General features: G+C 45.8%; 1 long non-coding RNA gene across 1 annotated transcript; it reads left to right on the top strand.

The window, feature by feature from the left end:
* The first annotated feature begins 335 nt into the window (after positions 1 to 335).
* On the top strand, positions 336 to 26094 carry LOC132252168 (uncharacterized). The gene is made up of 2 exons (XR_009463998.1): positions 336 to 738; positions 25675 to 26094. It is a non-coding gene; the product is annotated as an uncharacterized LOC132252168 (long non-coding RNA).
* The last annotated feature ends 1027 nt before the right edge of the window (positions 26095 to 27121 follow it).

Genomic DNA, 27121 nt, shown 5'->3' with positions numbered 1-27121 from the left:
GGCAGGCCCCGGGTGCTGGAGGCCAGGCGGCGCGTCGCAGGGGCCAGGCTCTTGCTTGCCGGCTGCGCCCCGCGGGTGCATCGCCCGGCCCGGCGCGGCCCGCGTGGGCAGCTCCCGGCCCGGAGGGGGAGGGTTCACTTCCGCCCGGCTGCAGGAACCACACGTCCCCGGTAGATGAGGATCAGGCCAATCCCGGGTGTCCGCCCCCGCGCCGCGCACCGGTGCTTCTCCCGCCGGCCGGGCCACGTGGAGCCGCGAGCCCCGGGGGCCGCCCCGCGCCGCGCCGCGCCGGGGAAGCTGGAGCATCCTTCAGCTGGCCCCGCCCCGCCCCGCCCCGCCCCGCCAGGTCTGTCCTCCGCCGTGTCGCCCGGCCCTGGACAGCGACCCGGCCCTCGCGGGGCCGGGGGAGGCTCCGCGGGAGCAGGGGGGGCGGGCCGCGGGCGGGGGACACCTGCTCCCAGGGGGGAGCCAGCGCCCAGCCTCCTGGCCCTGCTGGCTGGGTGGGTGCCGCGTCGACTGGTCCGCGCCGTCCCCCCTTGCACCAGGTGGTGACATCGGTTTCGGAGACATCAGGGCCCTCGAGACCTGTCCGCAGGGGAGAGCAGGATCGGTCTCCTTCCCTTTCCCCCGTTCTCTCTTCTCCGCTTCGGGTGCGAGGCGCCGGACCTCAAAACGGGCAGCCGCTCGGTTGAGGTCGTAGCGCCATCGGGGTCGGTGGACGGCGCCCGATGCCTGCAGGTGTGCTTTCGGGGCGTCCTGGTAGCGATTCCCCCGGCCGCGGCGAGGTCTCGGGCTGGTTCTAGGCGGGGAGCAGGGCGCTGGTTTGGGGAGCTGAGTTGGGCCTCTGCACGCAACGTCCAGCCCAGAGAAGTCAGTGCTTGAGGATCGCCCACAATGTTGGTGACGCTGGCATCGGCAAGGATGCTGGCATTTGTGTCGTGATCTTCCCATTGGATGCAGAGGCTTTTATTATGTCCACCAGTCTGAATAAAAGTAGTGTGTTTTTTAAGGGCACTCAAACCAACGGTAGCTTAACCTAATTAAGATATTGTTCGTTGTAATGAGAAATGGAATAGTTGAAGGATGGCTACAGGTATCTGCTTTAATACTGCAGTCTCATACACTGGGACTATGCTCAACTTCTTCAGCTGAAACCATTGGTAAAGTAAAATTGTGGGGTTGGGCCTGCAGCGCTGAAGGAAATGGGAATTTTGCTTTATGAATTCAGTGGGATCAGGCCTTTTATTCCTCCTTGCCCTTGTTACAGTTCAGTGTTTGGGTTCTCGTTCTTAAAGTATTTCTTGCTCTGGTCGCAGCAGTGTCCAATGGTGACGTTACAGCAGGTTTGTGCAGTACCGTTACTTGTAATTTCTGATGCACAGTATGGATTTATTAGGGCTGGGGAGGGTATATTTGTCTCCATTTTCCTAAAAGCAGACCTGGTGAAAATCTGAAAATGACTTGTTCATTAAAGCTGAGATTGCTCCCCTTGCCAGCAGGAATGACGAACAGTTTCTCAGAGGAGCATAATTTGTCAGGTTCATACCAGGATTCAGCTTGGGATGAGCTTATTTTAACTGAAGGGCCCAGTGTAGTGGCTGATGTAATCACTGGAGTAGGTTTTTAAAAATAAAGAGACAGTCAGTACAGTTAGTACAACTATTTTTATAAGCCTTTTAAGTAGGAGAGCTTTAGACCCGTTCTTAATTTGGGATCAAAAACCTGTTAGTACCGTTCTAATCCCCTCTTTGATTTGCTTCTTGAATATATACATTATGGTTGACAACACTGAGCGCTTAGCATTTCAGTGTCCTTTGATGCTCAAGACCAACACACTGGCAACTGAGTTCTGTATGTCCTGGATTTTGCTTGGAATAAGAAGATAGAGGCAGCGACTTGCCCACTGCCCGACAGCTTGTGGCAGAGGGGTGGGCATTGCTTTTTGCTTTCTTTTTACAGCACTACAGAGGGAAGAGCAATTCATGGGATCAGTCAAAACATTTATAATCAGGGAACTGAAGCAACTGTAGTCATGGTTCTGCTGTCTGACATAACTATTTCTTCAACACCTAGAAACAGACCTTGTAATGCTGCTTTTAAGCTAGAAGAATTGTGTTTGCACCCTGTTACGCTGTTGTGCAAAACCCCAGGCCTCTCTCAAGGCCGTGATGATCCGTGAAACACTCTGGGAATCTATAATGGAGCACTGCATGCTATTTTCTAACAACGGGACAGCGGAAATAACTTGGGGAGCAGTGAGATAATGCAAGTAGGAAGTTTTAACTAGCTACTCAATCTGTTGCCTTACTCATTTTCTTTAAATAAAATATGAAGGTGTGTTGAAAGCAATTTAAAAGTTCAAGTTCTAGAGCATATGCATCAGGCTCTCCGCTTCTTTCTAAACAGACTAGAATGACTTGTCAGCAGTTCAACATTTGTAGCTTAGCCTACTGTCAAACTGGTGTAGTGGGAGTCTGACAGTCTGTCTAGCTACAAAGAGTTTTAAGAATGGGCTGAAAGCACAGCTCTCATTTTCCTTCTGAATCTGTAGAGAACGGTTTCTCTTTTCTTTCTTTGCTTTTTTTTGAATAAGAATAACTTATTCTGGGCATATATGAACAGTGTGCAGGGAAAGCAGTTTGAGTGAATTATAGCATTGATCTTTGATGCTGCCTTGGTAGAGGCTCTGCCTTGCTGGGAAGTGTAGATATTGGTATAGTGCTCAGTATGGACTGTACTCAAGCTTGGTGCAGCCATATCTGAGCTTTGGCTGCTATGTAGCCAATGTAAGCACTCTGCTGTACATTGCCGGTCTTTTTGCATCCTCAGCAGTGATCATAGTTGCTCAGACCTCTTCCAGCCAGATTCAGGTCTATGCAAAGCGCAACTCGGGGATTAAAGATTCATAGATTATAGAGTCGGAAGGGACTCAATGGATCACCGTGTCTGACGCCCTGCCCCTGGCAGGAAAGGGGACTGAGATCGGACGACCCCAGCCAGGTGGTTGTCAAGCCTCCTCTTGAAGACCTCCAAGTTAGGTGACAGCACCACCTCTCTTGGAAGCCCTTTCCAGACTCTGGCCACCCTTACTGTAAAAAAAAATCTTCCTAATGTCTAACCTAAATCTACCTTCGACTAGTTTGCACCCCAGCTCATGTTCATCTTGGAGTCATCTATGACACCAAGATCTCTCTCAGCCTCTGAGCTGCTGAGGAGGTCATCCCCCAACCTGTAGGTGGAAGATGGTTGATTTGTCTCTCCTCTGGCTGAGGAGATGGGGGTTGCCTTAACTTTTTCTCCTGCTCCGGTGCCTCTGACAGCGCTGTAGAGTAGCAGGTGTATACGCAGATGTTGATCATCCCCTCTCCTGAATGTTGTACTTCCTATACGCTCTCTGCACTGTGGGCCTCTACTGGGAAAGCAGTCAACCCTTTGCCTCCTGGCCAGTTCCCCTGGAGTGGGGCAGAGATGTATATTTTGGTTTGTAAGCATGGGCAGTAGGGGTTATAGATGTTCAGCATGTGAAAATTAAACCACGTGCCAAAGTCTTTTTGAAGACTGACTGTGATCCTTAGACTTGTACCATCACTTTCATGGAGACACTGTTATCTCTCTCTGTCCCTTGATGTGATGCCTCTGCAAACTTGCAGGGATTCTAATGATGCCACATATTACTGCTGACTGACACGTAATTTGCTCACTCTGCCCCTGAATCCATGTTGGTGCCCTTGCTTTCCAGAGCCAGTTTTCTTCAGTGATATTAGCTTGCCTTTTCCCATGCTGAAACTTTGCTGTTTTCTGCTTGTTAAAATCTCTCTGGTTCCCTTGGTATTACTTCTTTCCCTAGCGGTACCTGCTACTTCTCTCCATGCAAGAGGCTCAGTTTGGTTTGCGTGCTCTGCAGGGATTCCTGCAGGTGGCTTAAGGTCCTGCCCATCCTACAGTGGATGTTTAAGCTAACTGCCCCCGATGACCAGGTTAATACCACCAAGAAGTCTAAACAAGTGTCCATATTCTGGTTCACAGCAGGGGAATCTGCCAACAGACTGTATTTTAAACCGAGGCTGCATGCTTCTCTGGGAGTCTGAGCACAACAACTGGAAAAGAGGTGTTGGGGCATCAATGAGAGGTCTGCTCTCTGGTAGCCCTTTTAATGCTCCTTAGCTTCGCTAGAAAGTATGACCTGCTTGAAGGGGAAGTCAGAGAGGATGGAAGTATTAGACCCCATAACTGATGAGGTGACCCAGTAACAGCACAGTCATCTCTTGAGTTGTTAGGACACGATTAGAGTCTGAACCATGAACCAGAGCCCTGTAGTCGGGTGAAAAGGAAAACCCCGGGTAGTAGAGTGTTTTTGCCTGGTCAGGGCCTTGTCTCTACTACTGCTCTTAATTGTATTATAACTGGGTCTCCTAACTCACCTGAGGCTTGTGTGCAAGCCAGGCCTTTCAGAGGTCATATTCAGCTACACTAAACAGGGGTGCTGGAATAGCTATCGGTTAAATATTTTCCATGATGCACATCCAACTTCATTGTTGATGGCAGTTATATGTTGTGCTTGTATTGTAGGCAGACAAGGTTCCTTGGGTGAATTTGATATCTTTTATTAGACCAACCCAAATGGTTGGAGAATAGTTATTAAGCAAGCTTTCGGGTTCAAAAACCCTTCGTCAGGCTAAGGAAGCTTCAGCAGGTGGTGTGTGCTCTTCCTGGATGGAATGAAAAGTAAACAAGACAGGGGCTGGGCTGGGCTTGTACTGTGTCACTTATTGCAAAGGAGGCCAAAGTAACTGGTAGGTGGCACAGGGGCCACTTGCCCTATCACTGAGATGCAGCTGTATCTAGGGTGAAGTGCAGCTGCAGCTAAACAGAGTACAACGCAGTGATCAACATTTGGGAGCTGGTACAGCCAGCACTACTGTGTTGTGCAGTGGTGGCTCTCACGGCCTACTTGGACTTATGGAATGAAGCATTTTTTTCAGTTCCAACTTCATAATGCTCTGACTGAAGCAGAAATTGCATCTCATTGCATAGAAGTTGGGATAACAGCTCCATGACCACCCCCCTACCCCCAAAACCCACGACCACTAACAAAACCAAAGTTTGCACACTACAAATAGACCACGTCTATTCTGGTCTCTCTAAACTAGTGCAATCTGAATATGTTTGTGTGTTGGCAGAGCAGCATTACATTTGAAATTCTTAGCTGCCTCGACTTTTTCTTCATGTCTTAGCTGGCTTCAAACTGTGCTTCTGGACGATCACCACTCCTGAAGGTTAATTTCACCGAGGTTTTGGACTGGACATGCAGGCCCTGTAGATTTTCTCTTTCCAGATTTAAGCAGATTGTCGCTGGCTGGCACAACAGCTGCATGGAAATACTCACTTAGAAGGGAAAACATTGGGCCTGAAATACCTTGGAGCATCAGTAAAGATCACTTTAAATTTATGTAGATAAAACTACTATTGGTTATTCTAGCATAATATATAACAAAAGTTTCTTTCAATTCTCTAGCATTATTAGCACCTTATTGCTCTCCTTAACTCTGGATGGAGCCAGACTTACCCAAAGATGCTTTCATATCTGTATGTCAGATCATTCTCCCTATTAATCTGTCTCCAACTGCATTGGGAGCCAGAAGGTTTTGCCCGTGCTGGGATGCCTAATCCAACAGATGTCTCTGGCTGCATGTCAGAAATGTAGCAGGATATATATACGGGGTAGTTTCCTGGATGGGTTAAAGTTCTGTGCTGTCTGAAATGTTTGCTGAGTGCACTGAAAGGGAATGTTTCTGGGGCTGTAAAATTCTCCAGTAGTGATGTGTTGGACAACTTGGGTATTTCTCAGGCGTGTTTTGTCTGCTTGCCTTGCTGATTTACTGGCTTTCTGCCCTCACTTGCCTGATCAATACCTTATTGGGAAGGAAGTCCTGATACAGTGGAATTATCATTTGCCCCAGGCAAAGCTGAGGACCACTGCAATATGTCTTGTACATTTGCAAGAAGAAACAGGCTTAACCTAAAGAGCTTATATTGAAGGCCCCACTCCGGTCATTCCTTCCTTTTTCATGTCCTTGCAACAAACTGTTTAGTAAGACTCACAGATTTGTTAAGTCTGACAGGCGGCACCATGGATGCTTCTGTTGTAGCCTGAAACGTGTGACTTCTGGGCTGTCAACTGTGCCCCTTAGTGCCCATGCCACCCTACCCCCTGCTCCTGTGGTTGATAGTCAGTGATAGTGCAGGCACTATGTTACTGAAATCAGTATCCCTGTTTTATAAATGGGGATAAGAGATTTTGTGACTAGACTAGGGGCATACATGGAATCTGTCGCAGAGCTAAAAACCGAATCCAGTTTCCCACAACATTGTCTTACCCTGAAAACTGTCCTCTTCCTCTCTCCTGTCTGTAAGTCTGGGCTCAAGTTCTGGACAGTGCTACTCCTCCTCTGTTTTCTGGTAGAGCTGGGCAACATTGGGAAATCCCAACATTTTTAAGTTTGTTCCTTTTTTTGGCATTTTTATAAAAGCTCCACTTGGCTTTTTTTCAAAATTAAATCAATGCATGTTTATGGCCAAATGTTTCCATTTGAAGAAGCAATGTTTTCCAATAGGAAAAAATCTTCCTTTGGAAAATTCTTGATCACGTTGACTCTGTATTAAACTAGAATGTGAAGGATGCAACATGGAAATGCGTCCATGTGACAATGTCAGGTCACTTCTGCCCAGCATTTTATACATTGTGGTTGTTTTTTTAAGTCAATCTGTACACTCCTCTTCATTGTATCCAACTGGCTGATTTTTAACCTTGGTGTCTCAGGCTTTGCAAGTATTTCAACTCTTGAAATGGTTGCTACAGTACAAATAAGCATGAGGATTTAGGTTGAATGTGTGGGTGTGGGCGTGTGTAGCATGGATTTCTTGTAGAAGTATTTTTGGTGGATTGGATTTTAAGCAAATCAGTCTGAGTCAGCAGAACCCAAGCTGTGGGTCTCCAGCAGCAAGCCTGTGAGGAGGTGGGAAGTACACAGCAGGCCTGAAAGAGCTTTGTTCCAAACATTTCTGGCCCCCTCCCCCCAACAACAACAACAAAATGTGTTGTTTTTTGATTCACTGATATTTTCTACAAAGTATTTTGTTGGAAAATAGATTCATAGATTCATAGATGTTAGGGTCGGAAGGGACCTCAATAGATCATCGAGTCCAACCCCCTGCATAAGCAGGAAAGAGTGCTGGGTCTAGATGACCCCAGCTAGATGGTTATCCAACCTCCTCTTGAAGACCCCCAGGGTAGGGGAGAGCATCACCTCCCTTGGGAGCCCGTTCCAGACCTTGGCCACTCGAACTGTGAAGAAGTTCTTCCTAATGTCCAATCTAAATCTGCTCTCTGCTAACTTGTGGCCATTGTTTCTTGTAACCCCCGGAGGCGCCTTGATGAATAAATACTTACCAATTCCCTTCTGTGCCCCCGTGATGAACTTAAAGGCAGCCACAAGGTCGCCTCTCAACCTTCTCTTGCGGAGGCTGAAAAGGTCCAGTTTCTCTAGTCTCTCCTTGTAGGACTTGGTCTTCAGGCCCTTAACCATACGAGTGGCCCTTCTCTGGACCCTCTCCAGGTTATCCGCATCCTTCTTGAAGTGTGGCGCCCAGAATTGCACGCAGTACTCCAACTGCGGTCTGACCAGCGCCCGATAGAGGGGAAGTATCACCTCCTTGGACCTATTCGTCATGCATCTGCTGATGCACGATAAAGTGCCATTGGCTTTTCTGATGGCTTCATCACACTGCCGGCTCATGTTCATCTTGGAGTCCACTAGGACTCCAAGATCCCTTTCCACCTCTGTGCCACCCAGCAGGTCATTCCCTAGGCTGTAGGTGTGCTGGACATTTTTCCTCCCTAGGTGCAGCACTTTGCATTTCTCCTTGTTGAGCTGCATCCTGTTGTTTTCTGCCCACTTGTCCAACCTGTCCAGGTCTGCCTGCAGCTGTTCCCTGCCCTCCGGCGTGTCCACTTCTCCCCATAGCTTTGTGTCATCTGCAAACTTGGACAGAGTACATTTGACTCCCTCGTCCAAGTCACTGATGAAGACATTAAAGAGTATCGGTCCAAGGACCGAGCCCTGCGGGACCCCACTGCCCGCACCCTTCCAGGTCGAGACCGACCCATCCACCACGACTCTTTGGGTGCGACCCTCTAGCCAATTCGCCACCCACCGGACTGTGCAGTCATCCACATCACAGCCTCTTAGCTTGTTCACCAGTATGGGGTGGGATACCGTATCGAAGGCCTTCCTGAAGTCTAAGTATATGACATCCACCCCTCCTCCTGTGTCCAGGCGTTTCGTAACCTGGTCATAGAAAGAGACTAGATTGGTCAGGCACGATCTGCCCACCACAAACCCGTGCTGGTTTCCCCTCAGCATAATTTGTCCTGCCGGGCTCTCACAAATGTGAGCCTTGATAATTTTTTCAAAGACTTTACCAAGGATGGAGGTGAGACTGACTGGCCTATAGTTGCCTGGGTCCTCCTTCCTCCCCTTTTTGAAAATGGGGACCACGTTAGCCCTTTTCCAGTCCTCCGGGACTTGGCCTGTGTGCCACGAGCGTTCGAATATTCCCGCCAGTGGCTCTGCAGTGATGTCGGCCAGTGCCTTCAGCACCCTCGGATGGAGCCCATCTGGGCCTGCCGACTTAAAGGCATCCAGTTCTTCCAAGTGACTCTGCACCATCTCAGGATCTACGTATGGAAGTCTGGCGCCTTGCTGCTGCCTCTCTACAACCCCAGTGAGAGACTTGTCGTGCCCCTCACTTAGGAACACTGGGGCAAAGAACTCGTTGAGGAGTTCAGCCTTGTCCCCCCTGTCTGTCACCAATTGTTTCTGCCCATTTAGCAGTGGTCCTATTCCTCCCTATATATAATGGGCCTTCCTTTTACTCCCTATATATCTAAAAAACAATTTCTTGTTGTCTTTTACTTGGGTTGCCATCCTCAGCTCCATGGTAGCTTTGGCCCGCCTAACTGCCTCCCTACAAGCACGAGCAGAGGAGGTATATTCATCTTTAGTGATCTCACCCTGTTTCCACTTTTTATGTGCTCCCCTTTTGGCCCTTAGGCTGCCCTGGATTTCTCTGGTCAGCCATGGAAGCTTCCTGGCCCCATTCCCTTTTTTGCCTCGCTCGGGGATCGTCTAGCTTCCTGATCAGCTCGTCAGTGGAATCTATAGTTCCAAAACAGGAGGAGACAGAATTCTTCCATAATACATATGAAAACCCTGCCGTTATCTCTGGTTTCTAGGCCTTGATCAGACAAGCGCTGATCCAGTTTCTCTCCTTCCCCTTGATGAATTTACCTGGAGATCCTGCAGGTTCAAGTTACATGCAGAGGGTTGAATCCACTCTTTTGCACAGTTGCCTTTGCAAAATTCAGTTTGTCTTTGGGTGCAAATCTGGTCCTGTGTTGTTTATTTCTTATGGAGCATCCTTAGGAGGTCAGTCATTTGCCCCAGGAAACCTGAGGACCACTGCAATATGTCTTGTATGTATACAAGAAGAAATAGGCTTGTATTAGGTGCTGTACAAAAGCACAATAACAGCCCTGCGCCAAATACTTACAATCTAACTGTACAAGGGTACAGTTCATCTGATGGGCAAGTTAAGATACAGAAGAACCAACTCTGACAATATTAGAATTTGTAGACTGACCTACCTGATAATGCCCCTTTCTAAATGTGGAAGTTAAACCCTGAAATTGCAAAGTTTGGGCTTAGCTTTTCCCTCCTGTCTCTGACCCTCCAACCCCATGTTTTCTTCCCTGTAATTTTTTTGTTAAGCTCTACAGGGTAATTCATGTTCTGTTAATGAAACCTTTTCCAAAAGGCTTGGGCAGGTCAAAGAACCTTGACCTGAGCATGATGATGTATTAAAAATCAGTTAAACACTGATTGAATTTCCAGTGATAATTTCTGACTTAGTCCTCTGCAGTTAATTTATGCAGAGGTTAGCAGAGGACAATAATCAAACAGTTTATCTTCCATAATAAGACAGGAGATCAGCTGGGAAAGCTGACCTGCCTGGCAGTTGGTGTAGTGTTGAGTTTTAGTCAAACATAGGAGTTGCCATACCAGATCACATCAGAAGTTTAGCTAGTCTGGTAGTCTGCCTCTGGCAGTACTAGATACTACAGATGAAGGTGTAAGAACTTCATATTAGGCAGATATGGGCTAATATGCTTGCTACATTAGGTATCATCCTGATCTCTTAATGGCTTAAGCCCTAGACCATAAGGTTTAATGCGTCTTCCATCCTCACGAAATAGGATCATTTTGGATATTCTTGTAAATTTCCAATCCCATGTAAGTTTCCAAATCTGTTTTTAAATCTTATTAAGTTCTTGGCTTGAGGAATTTGCTCTTTGTTGGGTTCTGTATTCTGTGAAAAAGTATTTCTTACCTGGTTTAGCTTTGCCAGTTCGTGGGCTGGTGGGAAGGGATGCTGCTGTTCTACAGAAGTCGCTCTGTTCAGGTAAAGAAGTGGTTTTAGGAAAGATGTGGGTTAAAACTTCTCTTCCCCAAGAAGTTCAGGTTGAGACATTCACTTTATACCTGGACACTGTAATAGATGCACTGTTCTAATACTATTAGTAATACTAATACGCTGTAATAGAAAATGTTGTGCCTGGAAGTCAAGCCATGGGCCCATTGAAAGCAGTGAAACTGGTTTTGGCTGACACCTCTTATCTCTCGTAACTTATTTCACTGTGCAGGACTTCATTATAGGTGGAGCTTGGTTAGCAGGACTCCCTTCAGTTTTAGGGAAATGAGTTTATTACTAAAGAAACAGTTAATCTGATACTTTAAATCATTTAGATTACATACAGAGTCAGAAAAAGTTTACCTGAATAACCGTAAAAGGATCCACAGTAGTTTACACTTGGAGAAAATACTGACAAAAACTATTGTTGAACTGACCTTCTCTGCCATGCCACTAGTCTCACACAACAGGGATTCATTCACCCGTTGAGTCACACTGTCAACAGTGGCTGGACAGAATCCCCTGACAAAGGATGCACTAGATACCAAATTGGTATTGATTTGGGGAAGCTGCATGGTGAAGTGGTGAGTCATGGCTCTGGAGTCAAATGATGTCGTTTCTATTTTTGACTCTTCCGTTGACTTGGGTGAGGTTGGGTAATTCACTTAACCTTGTTGTGTTTGGACTAACTATGCAATGGGTGCAGTAACATTTGCTCAGCGTTGTGAAGCCCTTTGGGAGGTTGCGAAGAAGTGCTGTGTGAGTGCTAAGTGTTATTTTACTATTTAGTTCACTGAACTTAATTGTTGCGAAAAGAACCTTAGAACAGTGCTTGACAAGACCTCCAGCACCATTTCAACCCCCATTTCCAGGACCACAGCAAACTTCTTAACTGATGCAGAGAACCAGCAGAAGACTTTACTGCTCCCATCTTCTGAACATCTAGCCTTCATAGCTGGTTTTCCCTACCCCGGCTGGACTGGGCTAGCACCTGCCCATGGCAGATGACAGGGGGTTTCAGGACAGTGTGGGATCTTGCTTGTGCCATACCAGCTGCAAGACTAGGGCACAAAAGAGGCAAGCAGGTGAAAAATGGAGCATCAGCTTTAAATCTATATTTCTGGGCTTTCTCTTTAGCACTAGAGAAACGCTTTGTTATAGATTCATAGATGTTAGGGTCAGAAGGGACCTCAATAGATCATCGAGTCCGACCCCCTGCATAAGCAGGAAAGAGTGCTGGGTCTAGATGACCCCAGCTAGATACTCATCTAACCTCCTCTTGAAGACCCCCAGGGTAGGGGAGAGCACCACCTCCCTTGGGAGCCCGTTCCAGACCTTGGCCACTCTAACCATGACGAAGTTCTTCCTTATGTCCAATCTAAATCTGCTCTCTGCTAGCTTGTGGCCATTATTTCTTGTAACCCCCGGGGGCGCCTTGGTGAATAAATCCTCACCAATTCCCTTCTGCACCCCTGTGATGAACTTATAGGCAGCCACAAGGTCGCCTCTCAACCTTCTCTTGCGGAGGCTGAAAAGGTCCAGTTTCTCTAGTCTCTCCTCGTAGGGCTTGGTCTGCAGGCCCTTGACCATACGAGTGGCCCTTCTCTGGACCCTCTCCAGGTTATCCGCATCCTTCTTGAAGTGTGGCGCCCAAAATTGCACGCAGTACTCCAACTGCGGTCTGACCAGCGCCCGATAGAGGGGAAGTATCACCTCCTTGGACCTATTCATCATGCATCTGCTGATGCACGATTAAGTGCCGTTGGCTTTTTTGATAGCTTCGTCACACTGCCGGTTCATGTTCATCTTGGAGTCCACTAGGACTCCAAGATCCCTTTCCACTTCCGTGTCACCCAGCAGGTCATTTCCTAGGCTGTAGGTGTGCTGGACATTTTTCCTCCCTAGGTGCAGCACTTTGCATTTCTCCTTGTTGAACTGCATCCTGTTGTTTTCTGCCCACTTGTCCAACCTGCCCAGGTCTGCTTGCAGCTGTTCCCTGCCCTCCGGCGTGTCCACATCTCCCCATAGCTTTGTGTCATCTGCAAACTTGGACAGAGTACATTTGACTCCCTCGTCCAAGTCACTGATGAAGACATTAAAGAGTATCGGTCCAAGGACCGAACCCTGCGGGACCCCACTGCCCACACCCTTCCAGGTCGAAGCCAACCCATCCACCACGACTCTCTGGGTAAGACCCTCTAGCCAATTCACCACCCACCGGACTGTGTAGTCATCCAAGTCACAGCCTCTTAACTTGTTCACCAGTATGGGGTGGGATACCCTATCGAAGGCCTTCCTGAAGTCTAAGTATACGACATCCACCCCTCCTCCTGCGTCCAGGCATTTTGTAACCTGGTCATAAAAAGAGACTAGATTAGTCAGGCACGATCTGCCTGCCATGAACCCGTGCTGGTTTCCCCTCAGCATAATTTGTCCTGCCGGGCTCTTGCATATGTGAGCCTTGATAATTTTTTCAAAGACTTTACCAAGGATGGAGGTGAGACTGACTGGCCTATAGTTGCCCGGGTCCTCCTTCCTCCCCTTCTTGAAGATGAGGACCACATTGGCCCTTTTCCAAGTCCTCCGGGACTTGGCCCGTGCGCCACGAGCTTTCAAATATTCCCGCCAGTGGCTCTGCAGTGATGTCAGCCAGTGCCTTCAGCACCCTCGGATGGAGCCCTTCCGGGCCTGCCGACTTAAACGCATCCAGTCCTTCCAAGTGACTCTACACCATCTCAGGGTCTGCACATGGAAGTCTGGCGCCTTGCTGCTGCCTCTCTACAACCCCAGTGAGAGACTTGTCGTGCCCCTCACTTAGGAACACTGGGGCAAAGAACTCATTGAGGAGTTCAGCCTTGACCCCCCCTGTCCATCACCAATTGTTTCTGCCCATTTAGCAGGGGTCCTATTCCTCCCTGGGCCTTCTTTTTACTCCCTATATATCTAAAAAACAATTTCTTGTTGTCTTTTACTTGGGTTGCCATCTTCAGCTCCATGGTGCTCTCCCCTACCCTGGGGGTCTTCAAGAGGAGGTTAGATGAGTATCTAGCTGGGGTCATCTAGACCCAGCACTCTTTCCTGCTTGTGCAGGGGGTCGGACTCGATGATCTACTGAGGTCCCTTCCGACCCTAACATCTATGAATCTATGGTAGCTTTGGCCCGTCTAACTGCCTCCCTACAAGCACGAACAGAGGAGGTATATTCGTCTTTGGTGATCTCTCCCTGTTTCCACTTTTTATGTGCTCCCTTAGGCTGCCCTGGATTTCTCTGGTCAGCCAGGGAAGACTCCTGGCCCCTTTCCCTCTTTTGCCTCACTCGGGGATCGTCTTGCTTTGTGCCCAAAGGATCGTTTCCTTTAGGCACAGCCAACCTTCTTGGGCTCCCATCCCATCAAAACTCCTACTCTGCAGTGCATCCTTGACTAATCGCCTGAGTGCATTGAAATCAGTTTTCCTAAAGTCTAGCACTTTCACCCTACTAGTTACCTTACCCACTCGACGTCTTATGGTGAATTCTATTATTAGGTGATCACTGTCCCCCAGATGGCTACCGATCTGGAGGTCCCCTACCATGTCATCCCCCGTTGCCAATACCAGATCCAGTATGGCATTCCCCCTAGTGGGACCATGTACCTCCTGTGTCAGGTGGAGGTCCTGGACACAGGTTAGAAACCTGCGTGAGCGGTGGGACCTTGCTGTCTGCGTCTCCCAGAAGATGTCCGGGTAGTTTAGGTCCCCCATGACTACCGTCTCTTTAGCTTTTATGGTCTCCGAGAGTTGCCTCAGGAGCCCCGAATCTCTTTCTTCCCCTTGATGTGGGGAAGAATTATGTTTTACTTGTAAGTTTTATTCACATTGTGAATTGAGAAGGAGAGAAAAGGCAGCTCTATTTTTTTTTTTGTCTTTCCTTGAGTAGTTTTAATGATTTCTAAATTCTTCTCCTTACACAATTAACAGTCTTTCCCGCTCATCTGCTAAGCTGTGACCAGTACATCTTGGGGTCTGATCCTGTCAGGATAGCTATGGTATTTCTTCATGAAGAATAAGGGAGACGAAAGATTACTTTACTTTAATGGGGTTTTTCATTCCTTAATTGTTTTCCTCTTTAGGCATTTAGGCCTTTATTGTGGAGGACTCTTGGTTGACTAAAGAGCCAGGGAAATTCTGACATCACAAGAATCAAGAAAGTGAAAATTGAATAACCAAGGGGGAAAGGATGTTTTAATGCTCTTATTTTTGTTTAATATTTCAACACCATCACCTCTTCAGCAGACCCCCAACTGTTCATTTAGCAGATTCAGTGGAAACTAGTTTTAATTATAACGGACCAATTTTTATTTTATTTTAAGTATATCACCGTGTCTGCATTACTCTACCTTTGTAGTACATGTTCATTGAAGGATATTAAAAGCATGACCCTTCAAAACTACATTTGTATTTGTTTTACTCTTCCCATTTATGTTCTGCAGCAAACGTAAAAAGTCTTACTTTTGACTTGGACTTACCTGTAGTAAAATGTAACAGCTTCTCTGTCAGACCCTGTGCTTATCTTTGGAATCCCCCTCGAGGAGATCCCCATGACCACTATTCTTACTCCCACAGGTAGTATGCCAAAACGTGGCAGCGTGTGCTGGCCTACTTATACGTCCTACCTAACGAACAGTGCTGAGAACTGAGCCATGTGTTGAGCAAACCACGTTCCATACACAGCGTGGCCACCATTCATTTTTTGGGGTATTTTTCTTAAGTCCCCAAAGCAACTGAAAGGAAGGAAGCAAGAGGTCTGGTTTCCACCCCACCCACCTCCCCCAAAGGGTAGAACAGTAATCACAGGTGTTAGATATTTTGCACCTCAAAATGGCCTTAGGAAGTTTGCTTAATCAGGGTGAGAAGTTCGAATCTTGATGATTTTGGTCGATCACGAAATCATCTGTCTCCTGGAACCAAAAGAACAATGCTGTTGTAATTCAATGATGGTACCCTGATTTCACTGGTAAAATGTCTCCAAGTCATTTAGACACTTTAACTGATTCCATGTTTTTTCTGGACAGTCTGTACAATTTATAGCATTCATTAAATAACACAGAGCATGATGCATTAACAGTTACTTGCTCTTGCTGCTCAGATACAGCTTCTTGATCTCCTGCACCCCCCCCCCCCCCGCCGTAACGCTACTGTATTATTTGTGTTTGCAAGAGTAAAACCAATGAGATGAGGACTTCTTTTTTTAGTCGACAAGTAGTACATTGGCTTTAGGGAACGAAAAGTGTTACATGAGAAATACGAATAGCACCATCAACAAAAGATTTCTCTTGTCCCTTGTGCCAGTTTGTGTTATGCATAAATGCTATTTTTAGTTGCTTCACCAACAGCCTGGGCCTGGGATCCTGTGTTTGCGTGACTGTTCTGCCATCATGAGCAGGCAGATCTGTTTGAAAGTAAGGTGTACCGGGCTTAGAAAGCCCAGAATGCAGTACAGTAATACCTTGGTTAATGAAGTAGATGCGTTCTGTGACGTAACTTTGTTATCAGAGGTAGAAATAACATAGGAGATATAGGAATGTGTTTCAGGACTCAGAGAAGGTGGGGGGTGGAAGAAAGAAAAAATAACTAAATACTCCATTAAAGGCCTCCCACAGCCCCCCTGGACTTGCTTGTGCCTCTCACTCCCCCCCCACAGCCTTGCTGTGCCCCTCAGCCCTGCCAGGGCTATGGACCTGGGTCCACAGCCCCCTGCCTCTGCTGTGGGCTGGGGCAGGGCAGCTCCCCGCCACCGCGCGCACTCCCTGGATCTCTGCCAGCCTGCAGGGAGCTCATTGCCGGCAGACTTCGTTATAAAGGAGCTTCGCTCCCAGAGACTTTGTTAATGAGGTATTATTATACGTGATTGTCCTAAGATCCATATTTCTGTACCCATAGCACTGTATTCATAGCACCCATTCCTGGAACTTCACCAGACTGGGGTATTTTGAGTGTGAATGAGGTAAGCAGGGACTCCACTTCCTTCAAACCCTGTTAATTTTTGTGGCTGCCCTTTACCATCTCCCAAAATAGGTAATTCTGGAGGGGACTGCACTGGGTTGGCTCATGGTAGTGTCTTACAACAGCTGTTTTGTCTACATGCTGAGTAGAGAACGGGTGTGATATACAAGACACCCCTGTGGATTGCCAGGAAGTGTCTGACCAATTCATTACACTGGGCAAGAAAATAAATTGTCAGTGGAGAAAAGTAGGGTAATGATTAAGGGGAAGATTATCAAAGAGAAAATTTACTGGGAGATGGACTCCTGGCTGCTATTTATGCCTCTTGGAGGGAGGATCTTCTCATAAGACTCTAAACTATTCCTTAATTTGTAGATGAAAGAATTCCCCCCCCCCCCAATGTCCCCTTTAAATTGCTTTTTGATATCATTGCCATATAATGCTAGCTAGAAGCTGTATGTTCTTAGTGTCTTGGAAGCAGGCAAAGATTTTATAGAAACTGGCTCTCAGAATTACACAGTTGGCTAAGAAGATGCCAAATGGCACTGTTTATTATGAATAATCCACATTTGTTTAGCAAATCCAATGCGCACCACTGGTGGTTTTGTCGATTTGCACAATACTTGGATCTTTAGAATGTGGGTTGCTTGTGAAATGTTTGCAACTTGTTCTCTTCAGCACTGGCGTAGTGGTTTGAGTCTTTGGACTTATTTTTGCTCTCTACAAGGATGATTTAACAAGGAGAATAACAGGCATGACTTATACATGTTCTGGTCCACCCTTTCAGGCTAATGAAAGTTCATGTTAACACTCCTGTAACATTTCAGATTCACACAAGTTTTCACAAAGAGGCAGGACTTCTCCAAATAGTTGTGAATGATGAATAACTTGACCCTGGGGATCCCAGCAAGCCAAATTTGGTACTTTTATTATTAAGACAGTTTTGCTTGTTTTGGTAACTCTTTAATCAGCTTACTGCTAATTACAATCTGCAACATTTTTACACTTTCTACTTTAAAAAAATTGTCTTCAAAATTATCTCCCACCACTAAGTCATGAAAGCTGCTGAACAGGCAGCAAGGATGTATGGCCGCCGCAGGAAAAGGGGAGGCCAAGGCTCACTACTCTCAGGCATTTTATTACTATTGGAAGATCTGGGTATGGCCTCCAACTCCCTTTCCATTCATACACATGCATCTCTGTCCTAAGGTTAGCGATATGTTTAACCCAGGCTAGCTGGTCCAGCCTTGTGTACAGATAAAGCCCAGGTGCTGCTTTCACTCTGAGTGTCACCCCTGAAGGTAGGGGTGCACCAATAAAAAAAATGTCTTGGTTGATATCAATTATTAGCTAGGCATATTGGCCAATACCACTCTGATAACCGATTTACAGGAATGCAGCTGGGCAGCATGGAGAGCAGGTCCCTGCAGGTAAGTCTGTGGAGGGGAAGGGATGTGGGGGAGGGAAGGGACGTGGTGAGGACAGATTGAGGCCCCCCAAGGTGAGGGAGGAGTGGGGCAGGGGCTGGGGATGGGGGTGCTGCTCAGCCAGGGTGGTGAATACCCATGGCTAGGGTGGGGAGTGGGACAGATCTGGGGGCACATGCCCCCTTTGTCCTTCCAGGATGCATGCAGCGGCAGGAGCTGCCCCCTGGATGAGCTGCAGCTCTGTCCCTCACCCCATTCCGGCTGTACAGCGCCTGCCCCTGCCCTGGTGCAAGCCCCACTCCCTCCCTCACCACAGGGCCTCCACTGCCCCCCCATGCCCCTTCCCTCCCCGCTTGCCTTTTAATCCACAACAGATGTACCAGGCGGGCACTGTTCTCCAAGCTGCCAGGCTGCGTATCGGCAGTTGGCTGATATGGCTCGTTAAAAATCAGCCATCGGTATCAGCCAAAAAAGTCTCTATTGGTGCACCCCTACTCCTTATAGATTGCAGGTGAAAGTATGGACTCTGAGCCTGGGGCATCATAAAGATCCTAATGGCTGTATACTGCACGCTGATGTGGCTGAAATGGGAAATTAGGGAATGTACAGAAAGTTGGGTGGCGAGTACTTGGCACCAAGGGGAAGTGTTAGCTCTTTTGAAGTCAAAGGGAGTTTTGCCATTGACTCTTATAGGGCAGGATTTCAACCCATGTTTTCAGAGAGTCCAGGTCAGTCCATGGTTTTTTTTTCCATGTTTGTTTGCAATGTAGTCTTGCCCCACATGATACTATCTAGTTGGTTAGCTAAATGTAGCCATTTGAGCTTTCAACTGATTGCAGCTGCAATGGATTGTATGCAGAATTAGAAGCCATTAAAAAAATGTAATTTTAAGAACTAGAGGTCATTTGGCCTTAAGTGTTTAAATGCATATTATCAACTATTGCTCATTTCCTTTTGTCATATGTCCTAGAGTTTGAATGATGAGCTTTTAGAGCCCAGCAAGGCTACAAAGGAAGTGGTTTCCTTTATTGCTTGACTTAATGGTGAAATGAGTTCTCTCCTACATAATGAAGCACTGATTACCTAAATTAAAAAAGACCCCAAACAATGCTGTTGTCTCATTTGGTAGAAGGCGAGAGATTTTGTGGACAACTGAAGGCAATCTGTGACCCACTCAGTGCTATTCTTATGCTAATGTGAGAACGGGTATCCTGGGCACCATCTGCTGTCCCTGAGGTCCTGGCCTTGGGCATTCAAAATGGGTTTGCTTTATTAATGCTAGGCCATCCAGAACAGGAGTGGTGCATTCGTTATTTTCCATAATATTAGAAGTTCTAATTGCATGAATACAGAGATAATTGTCACTTCTAATAATGCACTACAACACGACAGCTACCATTTTTTCCAGCTTCTTAGACAAAGTGCTGTCTTCCAAGCTGCATGCAGTTTGAACAAATCTATGGAAGGCTCTTGTTTTTCATAAAGATGGTTTTACTTCCCGGGAAGGTCATTTCATTACATCTGCAATTGAATTCATTTGATTGCTCTGTATTTTAAGTTTTGTAAAAGCCCCCCAGAGAAATGGATGGATGTCTTGATCGAATCAAAATTGAATAAACAGGACATATGATGTGATTATTTTTAGAAGGGCCAAGGGTCCAGGCTATCGAACAGTTCCAGCTGGACTGGTGAAATCTGTTGTAGTTTAAAGGGTGTGATTATTAATTTTACCCAAGCTCATTGGTATAGTGAATGGCTAACTGCTTCATTTTGGGCCACTTAATAAAGCCTTCACTAACAATAATTATGCTTGCAAGTATTAGAGCTATGTAGCTCAATAGGTATTCATGTTACTTCAATGACAAAGAATTCCCTTCCATCTAAGAAGGAATAGTAGTACTTCAGTAGAGAATAATTAAGTCTCTCAACAGCCCTACGATACAAGAAGCTACACTCAAGCAACGCTAGTATTTCTTGTGAACAGGCCTAGGGATGAATCAAGACCTGTTAGTCGCAAGTGCTGTGGTGTCCTCTGCCTCAGGCAGCTTGAAATTAAATATAAAACAAGAGAAAACTGAGGGATACAGGTGTTGGGGCCCCAGGAAAGTGTCAGGCTGTGATAAGCAGCATGATACTGTAGTAGCAAACCAGGTACCTAGTTGGTGTCGGATAGATTAATAAAAATAAAATATCTATTATGTATAGATGTATTATTCATTATAAATTTATAATAAATAGATCTGCTCTTGTAATTTGCCCAAGTTTGCACAACGAACTGTACTGGGAACAAAATCTTGGGGTCCTGACTCCCAGTCCCATTGCGTCTGTCACACAAACTTCATCCCTTTTGCAACAAGCAGAAATGATTTCCCAGTTTCCCTCCTGGTGAGAACTACCTGTACTGCTCCATTCTGCACATATTTGTATATACTCAGATATGTGGTTGTGGGAGAACAACAAGTGCAGCATAGGTGCTGTAACCATTTTTTTTTCTAAACCTGTCTCATTTTTTTCAATTCTGTGAAACATGATCATTTCAGATGTAGAAAAAAAGTAACTGTGTTAGTTAATGCAGATACATAAGCTTGAGGAAAGGAGAATAGCATCATCACTGTTTTATGAGAACACTACTGGCACAACCAATCATGTTTTGGTGTTCCTGTTGGCTCATTCTTTGTGGTGAATTAAGACCATTTGAAATGCAGAGCTGGCATCTCTCTCTCCTCCAGAAGCTGGGAGCGATAGCTTCATCTTAGGTCTCAGCCTCTTGAAGACCCACTTCAGATCTTCCAAAAGTCTTGACAGAATCGTCTAGCAAGAATAGGAATGCCTGGGCCTGATATTCTTAACCCTGAAAAAACTAAAAGATGTAGGAAAAACCTTTTCTAATTAGTGTGTGTGCAAATGCCCCCACCCCAGACAGACGCACATACTCTGTCTCTCTCTCTTCCCCCTCTCTCGGCCTTGATGTTGACTTTATACATCACAGCAGTACAGGTAAGAACAGTTTTTACCTTTGATCTACCTTGCTGTTAAATTCCTGCACATTGTCTACAGGGCAACATGCACATTTAGGAATAACACTAGCAAAGAGATAAGAACGATCATTTTAGAAATGAATCCAGACAAGGTTCTCCTTTAATTCACCCAGAAAATAGTGCTTTTGCCTTTGTTGCATTCAGCACATGGAAAAAGATCCTGGCTTCTTAACTGAGTGCCATTGTGAAACAGATGCTAAGAAAGAGCTGTGGCAATATTGTAAAACAAGCCCTAAGGAGGAGACGCATTAGAATTGCACTGGCATTTTCAAACATAAAATATAAACTACAGATTTGCAGGAAAACCAAATATAAGGGATGATCTCTCCATACCTGATTTACTCTTGAATTCCATTGCAGTCGAAGGGATGTGAGAGCACTTGGCTTTGTACGAGGTATGGCATTACTGGAGAGGCACTGTCTGCCTGCTGGTGTGTATATCTATACCATAGTTGCAGAGTACTCGGTCATGTGCCATTGAAAAAATAATCCCCACTCACATGCTTCTGCTATGCGCACGTCAACCCTGAACTGTGGCAGTGAGCATGTGCCCCCAGCATCACATGTAAGGTCTGGCCTTTTGGCATGCTCAGGAGGGCAGCTCCAGCCACCCCCCAGCTATCCTGTCATTTCTGCTGATGACATACATAGAGTGGGAGGGATGACTGGGACTCATTTCCTTAATGGCACAACTCAACGTGTTTCTGGCCTGGTGATGCAACTCCTCCATGTAGTGATCCCGCTGTGCACTACCTACTTGCCAACTTAGTTCTGAAATCGGTCAGCATGTATGAGCATCTCCTTATACCACAGCTGAGCATGGTCCTCCAGCCTTACGTGGAACAGTCATTACATTTTATGATATTTTGGAGGTTCAGGTCCCTCTAGTAAAAAAGAAAATGCTCTGAACCAGTATAGCTCTGAAACTTGATCTAGGGTCTTTCACATCCCATCTAGTGCTCTAGCAACCTGGCCATACAGCTGTACTTGTTTACTGTCCTGACTTGCTCATGGATTGAGCTGAAAAACAACCATTTTAACACAATTGATTTTTCATGAAAGCACTTGAAAGGCTTTCTTTTCAGTCCTGTACAGAATGGAGCCTCAAAACTTGTCATTCAAAATCGTTGCCCTCTGGTTAGCTCTTGTACATACCACCAGGAACTTCTGTATTTTAATATTAGAGGATGTTGACCAGACAGTGTAAAATATTCCCTTTAATGCATAAACGGAGAGTAGTTGGAGAAATATTTAGGATTCTCCATGATGCAGTTCTGTATTGGAGTGTGGCATGCCGCCAGTAAAGCCTGTTCTGCCTGAGTCTGCTTTGGAAGCAGCTGGTGTCTATACCTAGGCAGGCAGGCACATCAGGTATTTCATGATGCTTAACAATAATGTTTAAATGCATTCTGATATTGTTCTTGATTTGTTTGTCTGGCCTTGGTCTTTAAACTGAGTGAGGATTAAATTCACACTTTCGACATTTATTTAAAAAAACACCCCTAAAAATGTTTCTTCTGTTCAGTGGAAAAACTATTTATAGTAAAAATTGGTTTCTGATGAATGAGGAAAGCCAGGAATTGGGCAAGTGCTGCCTGTTGTTAGAAATTGGAGTTAGTGCTTTGATGTATTGGCATTTTGTGACCCTATTGTGCTTTCATTGTTTCAGGAAGAGGAAAGATACTCCTTTCAGTTTGCTTGTACTTGAAGTCTGCGTAGGGATATCTGTCACGATCTGCTGAACTTTGTTGCTTTGAGAACTTGCCAAACAGCATTTCTGCAAAGGACAGACAGGCTCTTACTGAACCTGTGCGTGGGGTGCTAGACAGCTTTTCAAGCCATTTATCACTAGGCTGGCAGGCTCCATTTTCTACAAAGTCACCAAAAAAAAAACCCAACCTGAACTGAGAAAGTTCATCTGTGTCCAGAGAAGTTGAAAAAATAGTTCAGAGGAAATATGAATTCAGAGGTGGAGTGACTCTGTCACGTCTTGTGTCCTGTTTACAAGTCTCTACTAAGAGTGTTAGTTTGGTTGCTTATATAATTATCTGTGGGTGCATCTACATGCAGTATTAAGACACCCAAATAAATTCCAGTGCAGTTCATGCCAGAGCTTTTTGCTTGTTCCTGGGCACAGCGTCTTCATGTGTGCCTGAAATGGTAGCATGTTGAGCCAAGGTGGTGCAGCCCTGGCTGGTAGGAGGCCTGGGGGTCAGTCTGCCAGCCCAGGGCTGCTCCCCTCACCTCAGTATGCCGTTGAAGGGCTGTCTGGGTCATGAGGGTGCTACAGTGGGGACTAGCTGGCAGGCAACCCCCTCATTGTAGCACCCTTGTGCCCCAGCCAGCCCAGTCTCCATCTGTGTTAGCATTGTGGCAGAGTAAAGTACTCTGCTGCAGGATAGTACTGGTACCTGGCAGCACTATCCTACGGTGCAATTAATTAGTTTACTTTGGCCTAATAGCTCCGTACATGTACATGCTGATGTTTTACTGTGGAGCTAATTAGGCAACTCCATTGTAAATGTCTAGTGTAGATGCACCCTGTATGTTGGAGTATACATCACTTTTGTCCTCCTCTCTGACCTAGCCTTTTTTACTACGGCTTGATCCATCGGTTCCATTGCCAATGGATAGTGTAGGTGTATCAGTGAAATGAAGAGAAATGGTACCATAAAGATCAGTGGGGAAGGGTAGCATAGTGGATAAAACATTGGCCCTGAACTTGGGGATACCTGGGTTCAATTCCTGTTGTGACTGTGGACCCCCTATGTGACTTGATTCAATCTACACTGGGCACATCTACACATGCAATTAATGTGATTGAGTATACTCTGGCTCAATTTGAGCAGGAGTAAACTAATCCTGATCTCACTGTCTACACATGGGTTTAAGAGCAGTAATTTACTGTACTGCTGGATAAAGCTGGTATTAACTATCCAGCAGTGCAGTACATTAGTCTAGTGCACTCTAATTGCTGCGCATGGGTAGACAGTGATATTTCACTGTGCAGCAGTTTAGTCTGCTGCACAGTAAGGTGTCTTGTGTAGACATGCCTACTATGCTTCAGTTCCCCATTTGTAAAATGGTATTTCCTTTATTTCTAGGAAGATTGCAGTAATAATTGCATTATGCATTTTCAGGTATTCATATAGTTGTTATATACAGTTGTCGTGGATATTTTCTCTCTTACTCTGCATGGTGATATTGGGCTTAATTTAGTGTCTGCACCATGGTCGTGTCTAGTTTCAGGGTAAGAAGGACATGTTCTGACATTTCATGACATATTCAGATATCAGGCCCCATTGCGCAAAGCAGCGAAAGTAGACAGGGAGACCGTCCCTCTCCCAGACAGTTTATGGGCTTGGTGTTTGATTGGAGGGAGAGGATGAATACAACAAACAGCATAGTTTGTTGTGGGAAGGGCATCCAGAGACTGTGGCCTAGGTATTGCACAGCTTGGCCTTCCACACAAGAGTAGCGGGTGGAGGTGAAGCAAAGATGCTATGGTCAGTGACCTGGCCAGCGTACAGAGACGGGGACGAGGGCCAGAGAAAGATTACGTCGGCAGAGGAATTAGAATGACGGTACTGCTGACTGCACCATTGCTAGCAGGAGCAAGAATAGTCTGAAGATAACTGGCCGTGTTCGGATAGCCGTTGTTCAGAAAATGAGTGATACAACCCATCCTCCTCGCTCATTAGGCTTCCCTTTTCTCCGAGTTCCATGTAATGCTCGCTCCCACCCCTAAAGTTTTTGAAATGTGTTAAGATTTCGTGGTCTGATTCACATCCTTCTAGTCTTGCACAATGATGCCTCGCTTCTAAGCAAAGAGAGAGGCTTCTCCTAGAAGAGGGAGAGAAAAAGCTGAACAAAAACTAGAGGCTTCCCTTACTGGGCTTGGATTGTCTTTTGTCCTTCTTGTGGTTGATAGACTTTCTGGTTGTTGTCGAGTGCTACCAAAACGCTGCTCCACACTACATGCACTCGCTCAACGAGGAGTATTTCTTGGCTAACTCTGCATATAAGGCAACTGATTTGCAAAGCTTAATTTAAACTGGGAGATCAAGAAACGCTTGCAGCTCAGCATACACTTCCTCCAGAGAAAGGAATGTTTTTTCATTCCTGTCTTATTTCATATTTCACAGCTGCAGTGCAGGGTTTGTCCTCTTTTTATTTTTTTCCCCCCTGCCTAGGGCCAGTAAGTATTGAGATGCACAAGGTTTTAAAGGATTATATATTTTAGTGCATTGATGCCTGCTTTGGAAAAACCATGTATGTTTAGTTTGTTTTACAGAAGGCTTTTATTATCACAGTTTGGGGATTTGAGGGGGGAAGGTTGTAAATATGCATGTCTTGCAGAAACGTGCTGTATGAAGATAGGCCTTTCAGCTTCCATTAAGCAGGACAGATTGCTGGGGCCTTTGCTCCTGCATCCATTTTTCTTTTTGAAGTGGCTGTTTGCCTCCCTCCCTCTGTGTTCTTAAACATCATTGGCAATAACGCTGCCAATCAAATCCAGCTGAGTTGCCTGATGTACCGGTTTCATGTAGGGGGGAAAAAAAAAGGTGTCTATTGATAAAGGACCAAATTCAGCCCTTCTGGAACTGTTAACTTGGGTGAAACTGCGGTGGGATGAATGGGCTTGAAACAGAGCTGTTGCTCCAGTATCACTTATTAATGTGCTTTCATCCTGGCAGGTGTATTGAATTCATCATGTGATGATGTGAGAGGCTTTTGGATTTTTTCGAGTAACAAGCTGAGGTTGGCTCATAGCAGGATCCACAGTGCAAGATGCCTGTCTCTCCCTTTGTGGTGACCAGAGATCCAAACCTCAAAACCCTGTCACTCCAAGCAAAAGACGGTTTACTTTTAGAAATAATTGTGAACTACTTCTAATGGACATGGGAGCGTTGCCAGATCTCATGCTTTTTATCCTGAGCCTTGCCATTGTTGGTGCCCCCCTTAGCATCGAAGCTCCGGGAGGCACTCGGGAGAAGCCTTTGCTTTCTGCTCAAAGGAAGTTTTTTGCCCTTCTCGTTGCAGGGATAAAAGTTTGCAGAGATGACTCCTGAAGGAAGATGTGACAGGAGGCAAATAAAATGGATTGTTTTGAAAAACCTCTTGTGTTTTAAGCCAGCCTCCTGCTTTTTTATTTTTCTGGCCTGACTAAGGGTTTTGAATGCCTAGGGAGGCTTCAGGGACAAGAGGCCTGATTTTTTCACAAGTGCTTAGCACTCAGATGCAGCTTGTGCAGATGTTCTTTGCTTCCTAAAAATCAGGTCCAAAAAGCCCTGTGAGCAAACCCCTACCAGGTGCTGGTTGCGTAGAAGCAATGAAGATCTCATGGCAGATGGGGAGCCCTGTGCCCTGCATCATGTTAAGAGTGGATTGTCTTCCTCAGCATGATTTGCTCCAAGCTAGGTTTATGTGGAGTAACGATAGAGGCACTTGTGACCTTTTGTGGTTTTTAATGAATTAAAATATTACAAGTGTCACCTCAGCGTATGAACCCCCGAGGAAATCTGCATAACCAAGATTTATATCTTGGGAACAAGCTAGGGTGAAAGGAGGGAGCAATGGAGAGGAAGGTAAAAAAACATGCAATAGAAAAAGGAAGCCAGAAATAATCACTGACAAGGAGATTCAGAAGTGAAATGGTGCACTCCAGGGCTTTGTCTTGCACAGCAAGCTCACTCCATGTGACATCCTAGCAAAGACAAGGCATAGAAATACTTTTAGTGCTGTCAGCTATAATGGATTTTAACATGAGTGTTACATTAGATGTTTTTTTCTTAAAGTTCCCACTTCTGGATTCATGAGAATCTTGGCTTTTAGTGATGAAAAATGAACTTTCTTGGAGAAAAGCCTACTAATGTGATCCGACCGTACCGCTCAGTCTCAGAAATAAATAAGTGCAATGTTGTTTGGTTTTAAAAAATCACAAGATTATTTAAAAATAAATGTCACAATTTTTTCAAGGCTCAACTCTTGATTTCTAATACCAGGGGTTGGCAGTTCCATAGCTTTTTACTGCAGTGTGGCTTGTCAAGGTCGGTCCTTCTTACCCTTGTTGTTTACCTCGACTTACTGCACCAAGATCAAAAATAACGCACCTCATCCTAGCTACAGTTTTACCTGGGGTAG

The sequence above is a fragment of the Alligator mississippiensis genome, chromosome 8 (genome assembly GCF_030867095.1).
Source record: "Alligator mississippiensis isolate rAllMis1 chromosome 8, rAllMis1, whole genome shotgun sequence".
Classification (NCBI taxonomy): domain Eukaryota; kingdom Metazoa; phylum Chordata; order Crocodylia; family Alligatoridae; genus Alligator; species Alligator mississippiensis.
Note: the sequence above shows the minus strand (reverse complement) of the source record. Positions and strands in the feature narration are given on the sequence as shown.